The sequence below is a fragment of the Canis lupus genome, chromosome 8, assembly GCF_048164855.1.
Source record: "Canis lupus baileyi chromosome 8, mCanLup2.hap1, whole genome shotgun sequence".
Taxonomy (NCBI): domain Eukaryota; kingdom Metazoa; phylum Chordata; class Mammalia; order Carnivora; family Canidae; genus Canis; species Canis lupus.
Genome location: NC_132845.1, coordinates 16,086,014 through 16,104,958, shown reverse-complemented (window position 1 = coordinate 16,104,958; position 18,945 = coordinate 16,086,014). Strand labels below are relative to the sequence as shown.

The 18,945-nt window shown below is 34.5% G+C and overlaps 1 long non-coding RNA gene across 6 annotated transcripts in view; it reads left to right on the top strand.

Annotated features, from left to right (window-relative positions):
• LOC140637883 (uncharacterized) overlaps positions 1 to 18,945 on the top strand; it is an 87,679-nt gene that overhangs the window by 25,327 nt on the left and 43,407 nt on the right. For 4 of the 6 annotated variants that reach the window (XR_012034957.1, XR_012034958.1, XR_012034960.1 and 1 more), the window contains exon 3: positions 18,414 to 18,519. This is a non-coding gene — a long non-coding RNA (uncharacterized lncRNA). Of the gene's footprint in view, positions 1 to 3,112; positions 3,218 to 8,181; positions 9,865 to 18,413; positions 18,520 to 18,945 lie in introns of those variants that run through there. The other 2 variants (XR_012034962.1, XR_012034961.1) reach the window with 2 other exon arrangements.

Below are 18,945 nucleotides of genomic sequence, written 5' to 3'. Positions count from 1 at the left end.
AAGAAAGAAAACTGAGGAGAGAGTGAGAAAGTTACTATCCAGCAAAATTTCCAGAAAGCAAGATAAAAAGGAGAGAGACAAGTTTGATGAAATAATAGTTGATAATTTCCCAGAATTGTTGAAATAATGTCTCAAAGTCAATAATCAGGAGTGTCAAGCTGAATAAATAAAAAGAAATACACCTTAGACATGTTGCAGTGAAATTGTAGTGCAGCAAAGAAAAAACCATCACTTTAGAGTGCTAAATAATGGCACCTTTCAGATAAAGGCTGAGAAAATTTACCTCTCCCAGACTGTCACTGAAAGACTAAAATAGTTACATCAATGTTTTACATTGTTGGAAGATGTATTCATATACATTGTGTACATATGATACATGTACAGTGTAGTAAGTGGTAAAAGTATTAAAACAAGCACAGGAGTAAGAAATGTATCAAAATAGTGATTATCCATGGGAGAAAGGAAGAAAATAGAATTGGAATTTCATTTGTACTTCTTAAGCTAGTATATATGGGTATTCATTATATTCTTATTTATGTGTTTTTTTGTTTTTTAAGAGCATGAGTAGAGGAGGGGCAGAGGAAGAGGGAGAGAGAATCTTATGCTCAGCAGCTCAGAGCCCAACATGGGGCTCCATCTCATGATTCTGAGATCATGACTTGAGCTGAAATCAAGTCAGTTGCTTAACCAACTGAGCTACCCAGGCACCCCATTATTTTTAAGACTTTTTTTTTTTTTTTTGGTCTACTTCAAATATATTTAAAAAGGCAGGAGAAGGTTTTAAGAAAGAGAATGAACTACAGTATAAAATATATAAAATATTGCACCAGAAAATGAGACCAGGAAATTCCACAATTTTGTATTCTAAAAGGCCATGGAATGTGGTCCAGAGAATTATTTTCCTAGGGAAGGGAGAATGGAGACATCCTTTACAGTCTGCCTACATCTACCCTTTCTCCTTCTTTCCTGTTATAATAGAGGAGTTGTCCTTCTGTCCATTGAAGATCAGGCCTTTCTCTGTTCTGAATCCTATCTCTCCCACCTTTTTAAGACTCCTGTATTTAGGGATCCCTGGGTGGCGCAGTGGTTTAGCACCTGCCTTTGGCCCAGGGCGCGATCCTGGAGACCCGGGATCGAATCCCACATCGGGCTCCCGGTGCATGGAGCCTGCTTCTCCCTCTGCCTATGTCTCTGCCCCGCCCCCCGCCCTCTGTGTGACTATCATAAAAAAAAAAAAAAAAAAGACTCCTATATTTATCCCTTTTCTTTCCTATTATTTTTGTTCTCTCCCTTTCTACAAGTTCCCTACCAGCATTTAAACATGCTTAAGTCTCTCCTAGTTTTAAATTCCTAAATAGCCACAAAACCAAAACCTGCCTCTATTTACTCTCACGATGTTATTCTAACCACTGCCTTATTTATCTCCCTCCTATGTGAACCAAACATCTTAAAAGAATTATCTCCAATTTGTGTCTCCATGTCTATACCTCCTATTTACCTCTGAAACCACTATAAATGTAGCTCCTCCCCACCCACCAAACAAAAATTACTCTTCTAAAGGTCACTAGTGATTTCTCTTATTCTTTTACCATTACTTGGTATTTTGTACCACTTCCTTCTCATTCACCATCATGATAAATGCAGTATTTAGAGAGAATTTGCCATATTCCAGGCACTGTGTTAAGTACTTTATGTGCATTATTTGTTTTCCATATCTCTCTTCCTTTGGCTTCTATGACATAATATTCCTGTGATTTTCCTTCTACTTCTCAAGTGGATATTCTTCAGTTTCTTTACTCATCCTCATCTCTCTGACCTTTAATAGATGAAGTTCCTCAAAGGCATCATCTTTATTCCTGTACTCTTCTCACTTTATACCACAGATAATTGCCTCCATTCATGTATACAGAGATGACTACCTCTTTTATTTTCATTTCATCCATTAATACTTCAACATGTAAATCTTAAAAAGATAATAACTCTTTTTTTTTTGGTAAAATATAACCATAATACCATTATTGTACCTAAAACAAAACTAACTGTAGTTCGTTAATATTAGCAAATAGTGAGCAACTTTCCAAATGTCTTATATCATAAAATTTTCTATTTTTTAAAAATTCAGGTTCTAATCAAGTTTTTCCCTTGATTACAAATCTTTAATGTTTCTCAGTATTCTCAGGATGAGGAAGAAAATCTGTAACCTGTCCTATATGATTCTGCATGATTTTTTCCTTGCTTATCTAGTCAGCAAGATCAATAGAATCAAATCTGGAAATCTAAATGTTATGTATGTATGTATGTATATATTTATTTTAAAAAGATTTTATTTATTTATTCACGAGAGACTCAGAGGCAGAGGGAGAAGCAGGCTCCATGCAGGGAGCCAGATGTGGGACTTGATCCTGTGACCCCAGGATCACGCCCTGGGCTGAAGGCAGGCACTAAACCGCTGAGCCACCCAGGGGTCCCCTGGAAATCTAAATGTTTTACATCCAGTATTTTGAGTTGACATACATATGATAATATTAAGTAAAAAAGGGAACTGAAACCCTCTTGATGAAATTTGCATCTTTTGGAGTATGTTTTGACCAAAAGAAGGGAGTTGAGAACTGATGAGAGAAGTGATGCAGCTTGCTCATCTAAGGTAAATGGAAGGGCCTTAGTAGACATTATCCTTGGACAGCCTGCCATGTGTGCTCCACAGCAAATTCTCAGGGTTTGGGGGAAATCTAACACAGTTGAAACTGTTTTCTGTGTTATCCTTGGACAATCTCCACAAGCGACTGACCTCTTTGCAGCTAGTTAATTAGTTTACCTTTCAAGATATGGAAGCAAAACTCGGTCTTCCTAAACTATCTGCATATTTTTTTTCCTAAGTACAGTTCTTTGTTTTTCCTTGACAATAGTCAAGTGACGGTCTCCCTCTATATTTTGTTTGCAGATAAATAAATGTCTCTGAGTTATTCTTTGGTAATAAAGGCTTGGTCTTGCTCTCAAATCTGTTATTTCTTTACTTTCTCACCTCAATTGGTCAAGATGGAAATACGTATTTTCAGGTTTTTTTTTTTTTTTTTTTTTTGTCCCTCACCCCTAGTTCCTTTCTATTTTCCAGTTCATCACTCGGATCTGAATCTACTTTCAAAATACATCTTGATAGCAACCACTATAGACGGAGCCCAAACCATCTATCATTTGGACTACTGAAATTCTCTCTCAGGTGTTTTTTTTTTTTTTAAGATTTTATTTATTCATTCAGAGAGAGAGAGGGAGGGAGGGAGGGGCACAGAGACACAGGCAGTGGGAGAAGCAGGCTCCATGCAGGGAGCCCGACGTGGAACTCCATCCCGGGTCTCCAGGATCACGCCCTGGGCTGAAGGCGGCGCTAAACCGCTGCGCTACCGCGGCTGCCCGCCCCCGCCTTTTTAAAAAAAAAGATTTTATTTATTCATTCATAGAAATGCACAGAGAGAGAGAGTGTGTGTCTCAGTTGGTTCTAATTGTTCTTTCTACATTCACATTCATCTCCTTCCATTTTATCTCCCCACAGGAGTCAGAGTGGGTTGTTGTTGTTGTTGTTTTAAAGATTTTATTTCTTTTATTTCTTTTATTTTTTTGAGAGAGAGGACAAGTCAGGGAGGGAGGGCAGGGGGAGAGACAGAAGGTCAGCAGGGAGCCCGATGCAGGTCTTGATCCTAGGACCCTGAAATTGTGACCTGAGCAGAGGGTATATACTCAACTGACTGAGCCACCCAGGAGCCCTGCCAGAGGTTTTTTTTTTTTTTTTTTTTTTTTTTAAAACCTATTACTCATCACATATCTCTGCTTAGATACTTCAGATGGCTTCCATTATATATGATAAAATGATAAATCATGAATCCTTAACGAGGCCTACTTTTTCGCAAGGCCTGCTTGATCTGGCCCCCATAGACCTCTCTAAGCTGATCTGGTACTGTGTGTTTTCCTCATAGTTATAGACACACTGCCCTTCTTTGAATTCATTTGGCAGCAAATCTTTTACTACCTCAGGACCTTGACACGTGCTATTCCTTCTGTCTTAAATCCCCATTGCTACATTAGAAGTTGGCTTACATATTACTTCCTCAGGCCCTTTGTGAACTTCCTACTAAGTTAAGGATTCTCTTCTAAAGTCCTTTAAACTCTAAACACATTTTATAATTTTAATAGCTTGTAGAATAATTTGTTTAATAGCTTATTGCTTACTAGTCTATGAACTCCAAAAGGACAAGGATCATATCAATTTTTAAAAAATTCTGTATAATAAGTGCCTAGCATGTAGCAGGCACTAAATACTTATTTTGAACAAATGAATGAGAGAAGATATATGATAGCATTTAGTACAGTGCCTGACAATAAGGCAATGCTCAAGTTGATTTCCCTTTTTTATTTGAAACATTTACATCATATATTGGCCTTTAATGGAATGTTATTAGTTTTTTTTTTTTTTTCAAGTTATGTATTTTAAATCTTTTAGATGGCTACAATCATTCCACTAGATGTCAGGCTAACCTAAAAAATTATTTGCTATAAAATTAAAATACTATGATTCCAGTGTTTAATTGAGCTGTTGTTAGATAATTCCTATATTTTTAAATTAATGAAGAGAGAGACTGTTTTTGTAGATGCTTTTGAAATTGAGGTTGTAATGCTCTATGATTGTATATTGAGGACCAAGAATGTAATCCTCCTGTGCTGTAGAAGGTTACAGGGACTTTGGGTTCTTTATCAGAGGATTAAATCCTATCAGTAATAAAATATTCATAAAATATAATAAGTTAATAATGGATGATAATAATTATTTAGCACTAACTATATGCCAGATACTTTGCTAAAAGCTTGTTTTATCTTATTGAATCTCAATTAACAAATTAGGTCAGTAACTAAAAGTATCTCAGTTAATAAAACCAATCCTGTGATATAAAAAGTATTACTAATATTATTTCAAGAACTTGAGTTTGGAGAGGTTAAGCAGGTGTTCTTTAAAACTCTAGGAGAGGGAGGCCTGAGTGGCTCAATTAAGTGTTTACCTTTGGCTCAGGTCATGATTTCAGGGTCCTGGGATCCCGCCCCATGTCAGGCTCCCTGCTCAGCGGGGAGTCTGCTTCTCACTCTCCCTTTCTCTACCTCCTGTTCATACTTTCTGTAGCTCTCTCTCTCTCAAATAAATAAAATCTTTAAAAAAAGACAAAAAACTCAACATATCATAATTCCTTATAAAAAGAATTATTTATAAAAATAAAGAAAATGGGAACTTGTCAACATTCACTGCTACTTGGAATTCAAGATTTTGTTTATGTGACATAAAGAAATGATGTTGTTTAGCAGAAGAGATTAGGATTAGGAAGAGATTAAGGAGTGGAAAGAGCATAGATTTGTAATTAGACTTTCAGTATCAACATTTAGCTTTAGTCTGATCTTGGGCAGATTATTTCATATCTTTGAACCTTAGTTCTGCTATCAGTTAAATGAGGATAAAATATAATGCCTACCTTAGAGTGCTAAAGTAAGGGCTAAATTGGAAAATGTGAAAGTGTCTACTACTTTTTGGTATGTAATAAGTTGTAGTTCAGTAAATAAACTTTTATTACTTTTGTTACAAATGTCCCAACCTGAGAACAACAGATACTAATTTTGTGGCTACTATGGGTAAAAAAAAATTCTCATATTTTGGTCATGGTAGATGAATGTAGCAATGTCTAATAAAATAGCAATGTCAAATCAATGCCTGAATGACCAAAATTTATGAATAATTTTCATACAAAGATTAATTATTTAACTTTCAAAATTATTGAGGGTATTTCCATTGAGGAGTAGGAATTAAGACTGTGTATCTGCTAGGGGTCCTGGGTGGCTCAGTTGGTTAACTGTCTGACTGTTCAGGTCATGATCTCAGGGTCATGGGATCAAGCCCTATATTGGGCTCCACACTCAACAGGGAGTCTGCTTGAGATTCTCTCTCTCCCTCTCTGCTCCTCCCCCTCTTGTGTACATGTCCTCTCTCTCTTTCAAATAGATGAATAAATCTTAAAAAAAAAAGATTTCTGTATCTTGTAGTTAGCATTTTTTCAAGTATCTTTGGTGGTTGGCTATAATAGTGAAAGAGGTAGAGAGAGAAATGAGAATCATCATTTTCTTCCCATGTTTATTACTACTTACCATTTATTAATACTAGTATATTGCTTCTTGCTTATTTCTCATGAATGGCCTCCCAAATCATCGTGACATTTCAGTCTCCTTTACACAAGTTTGAAAGATGAATACTCCTAAAAGTCCAGCTCCAACCATATCAAAACTTGCTCAAGCATCTGCAGTTTCCATTGCCTACCAAAGAAAGTATACACTAGTCTTGGTTAGACTCATGCTGTAGACTGTTTCCCTCATTTTTATTGTGTGTATGCCCTCATATCCAGAGCTGGATCAAGGTATGTGGGCACACACAAACTACTGTCCTTAATCTGACTTTATATTGTAAAAATATTCATAAATTTATTTAATGGGGCTGTAGTGAAATAGATTTTTTTAATACTTTAAGAATTTTTTAAAATTTAGGAAAATACAAAGAATAGTATAACAATACTTTTATTCCTCTATATAGAATTAAACATTGTTAATTTTTTAATCATATTTTAGATTTTTCTTAAAAGAGCCAAAACATTACTGTTTAAGCCTTAGGGACCTAAACCAACACCCCAGTTCAATTCAGCTTTCTAATTCTGCTGATGCTTCCTCTATGAAGAGTTTAATGTATCTTCTGTGTAAACAATTTTTAAAATACTTTTACTTACTTAAATATGGTATATGTTGTGTGATTTTAGTTTATGTGTATGATACCATATTGTATCTATCATTTGCAATTTTCCTTACTCATTATTTGAAATCTCTTCAATATAGATTGGAAATAAGTATAATTTATTTATTTTTTTTTTAGCTGTTACATAGGCCCATGTCATGAATAGGTCACATTTTAATTGTCTAGTCCCCTACTGCTGGATACTTAGATTGTTTCCTGTTTTTACTGTTAAAAGCCATGCTGTAGTGAATGTCTTCATGTATCTTGGAACACAAGTATGAATTTCTTCAGGGGTGATTGGGTGGCTCAGTCAGTGGGGCATCTGCCTTCAGCTCAGGTCATGACCCCAGGGTCCTGGGATTGAGTGCTTCTCCCTATCCCTCAGCCTGCCACTCTGCCTGCTTGTGCTCTCTCTCTCTCTTTCCCTCTGTCAAATAAATAAAAAAAAAACCTTAAAAAAAAGTTTCTTCTGGGTATCTTCTATGTGTTCATACTTTTTATTTTACCAAATACAGCCAAATTGCTGTCAGGAAAAAGTCTCTATTTCCTCCCATCTTCATAAAAAAATATTATTGGGTGGAAATAATATTATCTTGTTGTTTTTTAAAAATCTGCATTTCTCTACCTTCCAGATTGTGACTCTTTTTTCTAAAGTGGTTGGCCTTCTAATTTTCCTTCTCTATGAATTGACTGTTCATATCCTTTGCACATTTTTTGTTGTTGAATTGTTGATATTTTCCCTGTCTCCTTTTTTGAGCCTGAAAATATCTTTTTCCTATTACTATAAACTTTAGTGTCTAAATTGTTTTTTTCATTAAGCTATCTAAAATTTATGTCTAATCCAAATCCAAAGAACTAAACTCAATACTGAGTATCCTTATACATGGATGTGATGTGTTTCTTCATTTATTCAGATCTTTAAATATTTTCTTTAGTAAAGTTTTATAGTTTTCTGCACAATAGTCTTCTACATTTTTGGTTAGATTTTTTCCCCCTGGATATTTTATCGTTTTGTTCATATTGTGAATGAGAATTTAAAAATTACTATTTCTACTTTATTTACTTATAAATAAGAACATTATTGAATTTCATACATTGGATTCTCATATTCATATAGTTTTGGTTGCATCTTTCAGGATTTTTTTTTTTAAGAATTTATTTATTTATTCATGAAAGACAAAGAGAGTGAGAGAGGCAGAGGGAGAAGCAGGCTCCATGCAGGGAGCCTGATGTGGGATTTGATCCCGGGACTCCAGGACCACACCCTGGGCTGAAGGCAGGCTAAGCTGCTGAGCCACCCAGGGATCCCCCCCTCACGATTTTCTATGAAGATGGTTATGGTTGTTTCTTCTTCTTTTTTTTTTTTTTTTAAGGTTTTATTTATTTATTCATGAAAGACACAGAGAGAGTGGCAGAGACACAGGCCGAGGGAGAAGCAGGCTCCACGCAGGGAACCCAACGTGGGACTCGATCCTGGGTCTCCAGGATCACACCCTGGACTGAAGGTGGCGCTAAACCTCTGAGCCACCCGACATGCCCATGGTTTTCAAATAATGACAATTTTGTCACTTTCATCATTATATTGTTATACTTGTCTTTTTACATTTGTTAGTGCCTTTAGCATAATATTGATTAAGAGCAATGCTAGTAGATGTCTTGGTACATTCCTGATGTTAATGGGAATATTTCTCATGTTTTCTAGAAATCATGATGCTTGATACTGAATTGTCTAGATATTTGTTAAAGTTCCTTTTATTTATTTTTTATTTTTTTTTTATAAATTTTTATTTATTTATGATAGTCACAGAGAGAGAGAGAGAGAGAGGCAGAGACACAGGCAAAGTTCCTTTTAGAAACCAATTCTTTGTTCTTCAAGTTTTTCTCTTTTAAAAATCATGAATAGCTGGTGGAATATGTTAAATACCTTTCTGCATCTATGGAGATATTCAGAATTCTTTTAACTGGTTAATGTAGTGAACTGCTTTAATAGGGTTTCTTTTTTTTAAATTTTTATTTATTTATGATAGTCACAGAGAGAGAGAGAGAGGCAGAGACACAGGCAGAGGGAGAAGCAGGCTCCATGCACTGGGAGCCCAATGTCGGATTCAATCCCGGGTCTCCAGGATCGCGCCCTGGGCCAAAGGCAGGTGCCAAACCGCTGCGCCACCCAGGGATCCCTAATAGGGTTTCTTTTTTGTTATTATTATAAGTTTTACTTTTTTATTATTATTGGTTTCTTCATTTCATTTGAAACTCAAGTATAGAATTCAATTAATAATTCTCCTTAATTGTGGATATCCTATTATCATTGGTGCATGACTCCTCCATTGGATCATTTTACTTATTTTTTATCTTACTATCCACAACCCTATTCCATTTATTCTATCCTCAAAGACTTTTGCTTTAAGGTGTTTATAATATATCCTGATAAAATAAAGTGTTATTTTTGTGTATGTCTTTGTGTTAATTTATATAAATGGTATTGTCAGTATTGTCTTATAGATCATACTTTGTTTCAGCTCTTTTCACTCTAAATATTTAAGATGTATTTTGTTGCTGCATATGCATATACTATATTACTTCTAAGTGTAGTACGGTATTTTAGATTCTGTATCCATTGCATTTGCTTATCTGTTATTCCCTTAAGGATGGACACCTAAAGTAACTTTCAACTTTCTGTAACTACAAAATAATTGTAAATATCCTCATGGTAAATATCCTCATGTAAGTTGCCTTTTGGTTTGTGTGTTAGTTTATACTCAGATGTGTGATTGTTGGAGCATAGGATAATATATATATATATGGAATTCATTAGGTATTGTCAGATTATTTTCTGTGATACTGCTTCAGTTACACTCCTCCAGTAGATGATGAGATATCATTTCTTTACTTTCTTACCTACAACTGCTGTTACCTGATTTTTAATTTTTATTAATCTGATGGATGTTAAGGTTTACCTCAATATTACAATTAGTATTTCTCTAATTCTAGGGCATTTCTCTGATTTCTACACCTATTTGCCTTTGAACTTCCTTTAAATGATTTGCTTACTTAAATCCTTTGCCTGTTTTTCTATTGAGATTCCCTGTCTTTTTGTTATTCATTTGCAGCTGTTCTGATGCATGCCAAGTATTGAGCTAGTTTTCCTAACACTATCTGGACATTAGTTGTGGTGTGACTTTACTTTTCTGATAGCTCTAAAAAGAATTGTTGATTTTCAGTTATTTAGCTTTTTTCTTGTTGTGAGGATGGGATGATAACCCCTAAGCTCTTTACATGTGAGACCAGTGCTGTTGACTTTTTATAGATTGACTTTGTGTTTGGTAACTTTGCAGAACTTTCCTACTGGTTTTAATTATTGTTAATTCTAATTGTCATTAGATTTTCTATGTCACTTTCAAGTAATTACAGTTTTGTATGTTTCTTTCCAGTTATTGTATCTTCTATTTTATTTTATTTTATTTTATTTTTTTAAATTTTTATTTATTTATTCATAGAGATGCAGAGAGAGAGAGAGAGAGAGAGAGAGAGGCAGAGACACAGGCAGAGGGAGAGGCAGGCTCCATACAGGGAGCCTGACGTGGGACTCGATCCAGGGTCTCCAGGATCACGCCCTGGGCTGCAGGCGGCGCTAAACCGCTGTGCCACCGGGGCTGCCCCTATTTTATTTTATTTTATTTTATTTTATTTTATTTTATTTTATTTTATTTTATTTTATTTTATTTTATTTTATTTTATATTTTATTATTTTATTTTATTATTTTATTTTATTTTATTTTATTTTTTTATTTTATTTTATTTATTTTATTTTATTATTTTATTTTATTATTTTATTTTTTTTATTTATTCATGAGAGACAGAGAGGGAGGCAGAGACATAGGCAGAGGGAGAAGCAGGCTCCTCCTCACAGGGATCCTAATGCGGAGCTTGATTCTGGAACCCAGGGATCATGCCCTGAGCCAGTCAGTCAACTGCTGAGCTACCCAGACGTCCCTCCAGTTATTGTATCTTCTATTCTCTTTTTTTTTTTTCTTACTGCATAGGAATCTTTGCTAAGTGACTGCTAAAGTTCTATGAATCATTTCTCAGTATAGTGGTCATTTAGATAAGAACAAGTTATCTACTGACCCTTTGAGATTTTCATGGTTAACAATAATTTTTAAATGATTTATAGGCTCTTAAGTGATTTATTTTCTTAGGAATTTAGAATTTTCCGTCTCTGGTGTCAAATTTCATATCTCTACTTGAAGATTTAAAACCTCTTTTTAATTTTGAATGACCAGAATTTAGACATTAAGGTTCACAAAGTTTTCATTTTTAATGAGAATGGTTAAATTATTATATACTTGCATGCATGTATTGAGATGATAATTTTTCTTTTTAATGTATTAATGTGAATTTTGTTGATTTTCTAATATTAAACCACCTTTGGATTCTTGGCATAAATTCAACTTGGTCATAATACATTTCTTTAAAAGTTATTAAAATGTATTTTGTTTATTTTTATTATATGTTATTTTTATATATTCTTCTGGATTTGACTTGCTAATGTTTTATGATTTTTTTCACTGACTTTTTCAGATATATAAAATGCTTCCTTTCAGACATTCAAAGAGTTTTTAAAATCTTTCTGCTTATAAACAAAGGATTTTCTTTTTCTTCTTCTTCTTTTTTTTTAATAGATTTTATTTATTTACTTGACAAAGAGAGAGCACAAGCAGGAGGTGTTGCAGACAGAGGGAGAGGGAGAAGCAGGCTCTCCACAGATCAGAGCCCTGGTGCAGGGCTCTATCCCAGGACGCTGGGATCATGAACTGAGCTGAAGGCAGACACCCAACTGAGCCATCAGATGCCCCACAAAGGATTTTCTTGCAATATAACAGTCGCTCTTTGTCTTTCTCAGAAAAAAAAAAAAAATCACACTATTACTGTATTAATAGCTGAATTTACATTTTACTACAAAATTGTATGTTTCACAGTTAAATTCCTGAAAGGCTGTGTGTTGATTCAGATCACCACTATTAAGTGGTTAGTTCTCATATCAAATCCTCACAATACCATGTGCATATCATATTTTTGTGGATATTTTTTGATGTCACAGGCCAAATTTGGATTTCTTTGAAGGTATGAAAATAATTACTGATTTTTTTTTCTTTTATCCCCCCCTATGCTGTACCTTTTATTCCCATCACTTGCTCCATACCTGGAAGCCTGTACCTCCCACTCCCCTTTATCCATTTTTCCCATCTCCCTATTCCCCATATTCATTAATTTGCTTAATAAATATTTATTGAATATATGCTATGTATCTAGTACTATTCTAGAAGCTGAGGATACAACATTGAAAAAAAAAAAAAAATCCCTGCCCTGATGGTGCATCATGGTGATGATACTCTTAGGACCTAATAATGTATCAGAATATAAATAGGACTTTACAGTGACATTTCACAATTCATACAAAGTAGCATTCTTTCTATCTAATAGTCATTTCATACCTAGGATCAAAACTTTGATATATCACTGTTAATTAATAATAAAAAACAGATTTGACCTCCTTACTGTATTAGACCTTTCTAATTGAAAAATTTTTATTGTTCATTTTGATGATAGTTATGTAAACATAAAGTATTCATTCATAAGCAAGAATGAAGCCTAAATAATTCTACCACAAAATTACATTTGTTGTAGATATATAAATATTTTTATATGGCTTGGATAAATTCTGATTTTGTTAATATACCAAATGAATTTGTAGCATATTGAAAATGTTTCTTAAAATATCTTCAAGTAAAAAAAAAAAAATATCTTCAAGTAAAATACCTTCAAGTACATTTTCTTTTTTTATTGAGTTAATAAACGGATTTTTCAGAGAGGAAATAGTATATTCATCTTGCTTTACATTTAGCAAGTAATTAGTATTAATGAACTCAAGTAGGAAGTTTACAACTTTTGTACAAAGAGTTTGTCATAGTGTAGCAAATTCTAAATAAATGTTAACCAAGTATATGTAACATTAGATTTTATTTCTAATGCACTTACTAGTTTAAAATATAGATAAAATCAAAGCTAATCCCCAAATTGCCAAACTGGTTGCAGTAATCGTGATGCCCAGAGCAGGGACACTGGAGTCCTGTGGAGGAATAAACTTGATTGCTTGTGCAATATTAGAAACCTCTGAAGTGACATTAGCTTCATGGATGGCTTGAATTGCAATATAGAATTTGGTACCATTTTCTATTTTAAAAGGTTCTAGTTTAAATTCAAAATGTTCTATTGAGCCAGCCTCCTTAGGTATCAGACTGGAAGTGTTCACTAAAGCAGCATTGTCAAAATCTTCTCGGAGATCCAGGAAACACTTACTTATTCTTATAATGTAGCTGTTGGCTGGAAAACAAATAGATACTTCATGTATATTAAAATCACTAGGATGCCTTAGTACCACTATATTGTCTTCTATTTAGAGGCCTATCAAAAATGCCAGTAGGATTTGGACATGGTAATGACAGATGTGGGTTTTATCTGGTTATTCCATCTTTATTTTAAGAACAAATATGCAGGCAGGTTTTTTTTTTTTTCAAAGATTTTGTTTATTTATTCATGAGAGACAGATGAGAGAGAGGCAGAGACACAGGAAGAGGGAGAAGCAGGCTCCACACAGGGAGCCCAACGCGGAACTCGATCCCAGGACTCCAGAATCACGCCCTGGGCTGAAGGCAGGCGCCAAACCGCTGAGCCACCCAGCGATCCCAGCAGTTTTTTATCTAGTTATCTAATCACAAAAAAAAAATTAATTCAAAATCATATAGTACTAGGGATGCCTGGGTGGCTGAGTGGTTGAGCATCTGCCTTCCACTCAGGGAGTGATCCCAGAGTTCCAGGATCAAGTCCCACATCGGGCTCCCTTCATGGAGCCTGCTTTTCCCTCTGTTTGTCTCTGCCTCTCTCTGTGTCTCTCATGAAAAAATGAAATATTTTAAAAAATCATATAGTACTAAAAAACATGAAATATAGATTTTTTTAGCAATAGAAATGTAAAGAGCTGAATCTACTTTTAGAACAAGGAACACAATAACTTTCAAGTATAGGAAAGACATTTAGTACCCCACATCTGTATTATTTCTCGTTAAGCTGAGAGGGAGTAATAGGAGGGGGGAGTAAGAGATCAGTAGAGTGAGAGACAGGGATAAGGATAAAGGAAAAAAGGAAGCAGAGAGGCTAGAATGTATACTAATTAAAGTGTGCTGAAGAGCTAGGGAGACTTTGATTAGTACCTTAATTCTACACTTTCTAGCTGTGTAACAAAGAAAAATATATTTCACCCTTTTTACCTTTTCTTTCTATAAATTGGAGATTCAGTCATTCAATTCATTCAACAAATACTTATTGAATGCCTACTAGTTGAGTGTTGAGAATTATATATGATAATATATGAAAAGTGTTTATTTTTTATTTTTTTAAAGTTTTTATTTATTTATTCATGAGAGACACAGAGGCAGAGAGAGAAGCAGGCTCCATGCAAAGAGCCCGATGTGGGACTTGATCCCGGGACTCCAGAATCATGCCCTGGGCTGAAGGTAGGTGCTAAACCACTGAGCCACACAGGCATCCCATGAAAAGTGTTTAGTAAAATGTCTGGGGCCTAAATACTTGAAATGTTAGTTATTAAAACTGTTATTTTGTCAAGAAAAGAAAGGAAGATGTGGACACAATTTTTTTTATTCCAAAATGCTTTTAGAGATCTACTAGAGCCATCAATATAAAAATATATTCTCACATTCTGAAATACTATGAGCGATAAAACATCAGAAGTTTTTTTGGGGGGCAGCCCCAGTGGCTCAGCGGTTTAGCGCCGCCTTCAGCCCAGGGCATGATCCTGGAGACAGGGGATTGAGTCCCACGTCAGGTTCCCTGCATGGAGCCTGCTTCTCCCTCTACCTGTGTCTCTGCCTCTCTCTCTCTCTCTGTGTCTCTCATGAATAAATAAAGAAAATCTTAAAAAAACAAAAAAAATTTTTTTAAGTGAAGACTAATTTTTCGTGAAATGTTGAAAGTGTTTAAAGTGTGTGATGAATAACCTTAATTTAGTGGTTTTAAAAAAATTCAGACCCTCTGCCTTAATCTAGTTTTTCAATAATAGGCGTTATCAATCCACTTTATTACCCTTCACACACATTTAGGTGTGATCATCTATCTTTTATCTATCATCTATCCTTTATTTTAATTTAGATATGTATATATATATATATTTTTTTTTAACTTAGATATATTATTGTGAAATTTTGCTTTTTTGACCTTGTTCATATTGTTTGATTCCTTCTCTTCCTGACTCCCTAAATGTGCCTCCCTCACCCTATTTATGCAAATTGTACTCATTCTTCAAGACACAACAGGAAGCCCAACATCTTCATGAAGACTTGTTCACATATTTCATCCACTATGATGACTCTGCGATGAACTCCTATTGCATGGGATAGAGTTTTCTAGATTATTTTATGGAGGTTAATTTATTTCTCCAATTAGATCAGATTCTTAAGGACAAAGGATATGTTTTATTTTCATTTTGTATCAACTAGAGTATCTGGCACTGTGTTGGGTTTGCATTGGACTCCTTTACTTGTTGATGAACAATACAATTATTAAGTTGGTGCCCAAAGTGATAGTATCATAGAATTATAAAATATTAGAATTGCATCTACTTGTTTTAATACTTTTAGGTCCTGGTAATTCTCATATTTGACAGGCATGGAAATTGGGTCCTTAAGAATTTAAGAACTTCATTGGAGATTATATAGATATTTATTCTTTGAGATACTGCTACTACCTTCTTTTGCAATGCTTGATGGTAGCACTTGATATCGACTACAACTTCTTTTCATTTGTCACAAGGAAAAGGAGATTAGATCCCACCTAGTTTTATGCATTTGTGCTTAAACATAGTGAAGTTCTTTCTCTCCTAGGGTCCAGATGTAATGCAATCTTTCTTTTTTTAGTTCCTATAATTGACATGAGGGCATTAATTATGAACCCAATCTTGAACTAAAGGCATGATCTTGACTGAATTGAATTCAGAATTAAGCATTTGGTCAGGTAATTTTATTTGTGGCTTTTTTTGTGGAGGGATTTTTGTTGTTGTTGTTCTTCTGCCGTATTTTTAAGGATCATAGCATGAAAAAAATCATGTATTTCAGAAATTGTCATGATAAGAGTTTTCAACATTGAAGTACAAAAGAGCTCTTTGTAGGTATTCTATGGGGTTTTTTTTGGTTTTAGAATTATTTTTTCCTTTTATAATATAAAAAAATACAGCTTTGAAAAATGTAATACAGGAAATAAAAGATTAAAAAGCGTCATTTCTTTTGAGAATGTGTGAGGTTTATTGTAACCCAGGAGAAAGAGTACTGAACATTGGGCTTTTCAGCTCTGACAAGCCCTGAGATATTGTATATATCGATATCGATATCAATATTGCATATTGCTTTCATTTTCCCTTTTAAGAGAAAATAGCAAGATTGGCTTTATCTCAAAAGAATCTACTAGTCTAGCACAATGTTGGAATACGATAGGCATTCAATAAATAGTAGTTAAATTCAGTTTAAGGTATAGATAAAGTGACTCGACTTTTTAGAACCAGGGCAATTTCTTACAAGGAACTTGCAATGAATGAGATATTTCAGCCTTGAACTTTATTCAAACTCCATGGCCAAATCTCTTCAACTAGTGAGTTTCTCTTCATGTGATCCTCTCTCTCTGTGGGACACCTTCACTTAACTTGGCTAACTCCTTTCATTCTTTAAAACTTAGGTCAGGGATAGTCTTCCCAGGGAAGCTTTTTGAGATATATCTTGTGATCTTAACCCCTGACCAAAAATTTGTGGCCTTCCCCTGTGGCCTTCCAATGGCTGCCATTGTTGTGCTTACAACTAATCTCATCACATTCTGTACAATTGTGTGTTTATTTGCAGAAGATGGCTTCTGCACTCAACTGACTGTGAGAATAGAGATTATTTCTTAGGAACCTAATGGTGTTTGAAAATTCAACAAAAGATAATGAATGAAATTGTACAGGTACAGAAACACTTAGAAAAACTTCTTTGTTAGAAGAGAATGCAATAGAAAGCTGTTAACTCATTCTTCTCAAAGTCATTTCTAAGATGGTTCATATTGTAAGTGGCAGTTTGGCACAACATAATTGACAAGAGTGGGTTAGATTTCTAAGTTATTAAATATAGAAATATATTTATATATTCCAAGTTCATCTCTTGGAACTTCAGTTTTTACATCTAAGAGTAGGTGAGTAATGGCCCATAGTAAATGCTTCATACCTGTTATTTATAAGTAGGGCATTAGAAAATTCCTAGCAAATGAAAGCCAAAGAGATTTCTTTTATATATTTTAAACATAATATGAAACTTACCTTTTCCTTTATCAAGGACTTTGCCAGGGGCAGTCCATGATAGTTGTATGTGATCTTCTTTAACCTTAGCCTCAAGGTCTGTGATTTTGCCAGGTGGGAACACGTGGGTATGACTACCAGCAGGAGGAGCTCCTGATACAGTAAATGACCCTCCAGAGGTTAGTCGGCTGAAGTCTTCTATTTCAGCCTCTGCCTTGTCATCTTTGACTTCAGGCCTGGGTGGGTTCAGTATAATTTTACCTACCAAAAAAAGTAGTTTTATGACCTTTCATGGTGCTATGCCTGTTCTTTATCTTGTAATCTTATCTTGCAGCTGTAGAGGGGTTAATATTGATTGTGGACATTGAAAAAGTAACAGCCTTTAGTAGAAAATCTTGTTTTGTTAGTGTCATTTTAAAATTGATGAGGAGACATTATGCAATGTTAAAACTATCTCAACATAACTGTCTTTATTACTTAACTGTAAATTTCTTTGAGGACAAGTAATGTATCTTATTTATCTTAGTAGCTATAGCTTTTAGCACAATGCTTCCCACATAGGGAGGTGCTCAGTAATTTTTTTTTATGTAAATGAAATGAAGTGAGGAGGATGTAAACAAAATATGTTGGAAGCATAGTCCTGTGTTTAAGTTTATTAACATGATTATGGTTTTGAAATATGCAGATGATTATATAACTGTATACTTATATTTTCCATAGTATTTAATATTTTCAGTGCTTGCCACATGTAACTTACCTAAACAGATGATGCATTTCTATTTTAATGCCACTTACCATTTTCAACGTAGCCTGGTATATACAGAGCTTTGTTCTGCTGTTGTCTTAAACTTAGTCTAGCCATGTTGTTTTTCGCCTGGGCATGTACTTTTAAACTGTATCTACCATTTCCATGGTAATCTGTAAAATATCTTGAGTAGATGCCATCATTCTTCACAGTATCAGCACCTAAATATTATAATATAATAACTAACCATTCAAAAGAGTAACAGTGACAGTCCTAACTATTCATGAGCACTAGTGTTGGCAGTCATTTTGGGAGTGAGTATAGATAGCACAGTGGTTTAAGTACATGAATCTCAGAATCAGACTTCTTGGTTCAGAGCCTGGCTTGGCTGCTTGCTAACCTTTGACCTTGGAAAAGTAATTCGTGGTAAGCATTCAGTTAACATTAACTATTATTATTTTTTAAAGGAATCTTAACAAAATGAAGAAAATGTAACTAAACTAGAAGATGCAGATGCAAAACGCTGACACTAATGAAAATAGAGAAAAATTATACTCCATTTCCATGAGGAAGGTAAAATTGTTCATAAAATTTAAAGAAGATAAATGTGCTCATATTTATGTATAGTCAAGATAACAGAGTAAAAAGTATTAAAAACATTAAAATAAACATTTATTTACTTAAAAATAAATTTATTTGCAATGTAGTAAATATTGATTTCTATGTTATATGACTATAGCAGGATTTTAGGTTAAGTGGAAATTGATGCAGATTCTTATTACCTGCACCATTGTCCCAGAGCTCCAGTATTACTTGATGTCCATCTTCAGTTTCTATAATGGCTGTTACATTGATTCCCAAAACAGGCAAAAACCCTTGACTGACTTGTGCATAAACAATCATTGGGCTAGGGTAATGTGTTGTACTTTGGCTCATGTGAGCAGTTGCAATTACTGGGAGTGTGGTAGGACTTCTTGCTCGAGTAGTCACTGTCACCGT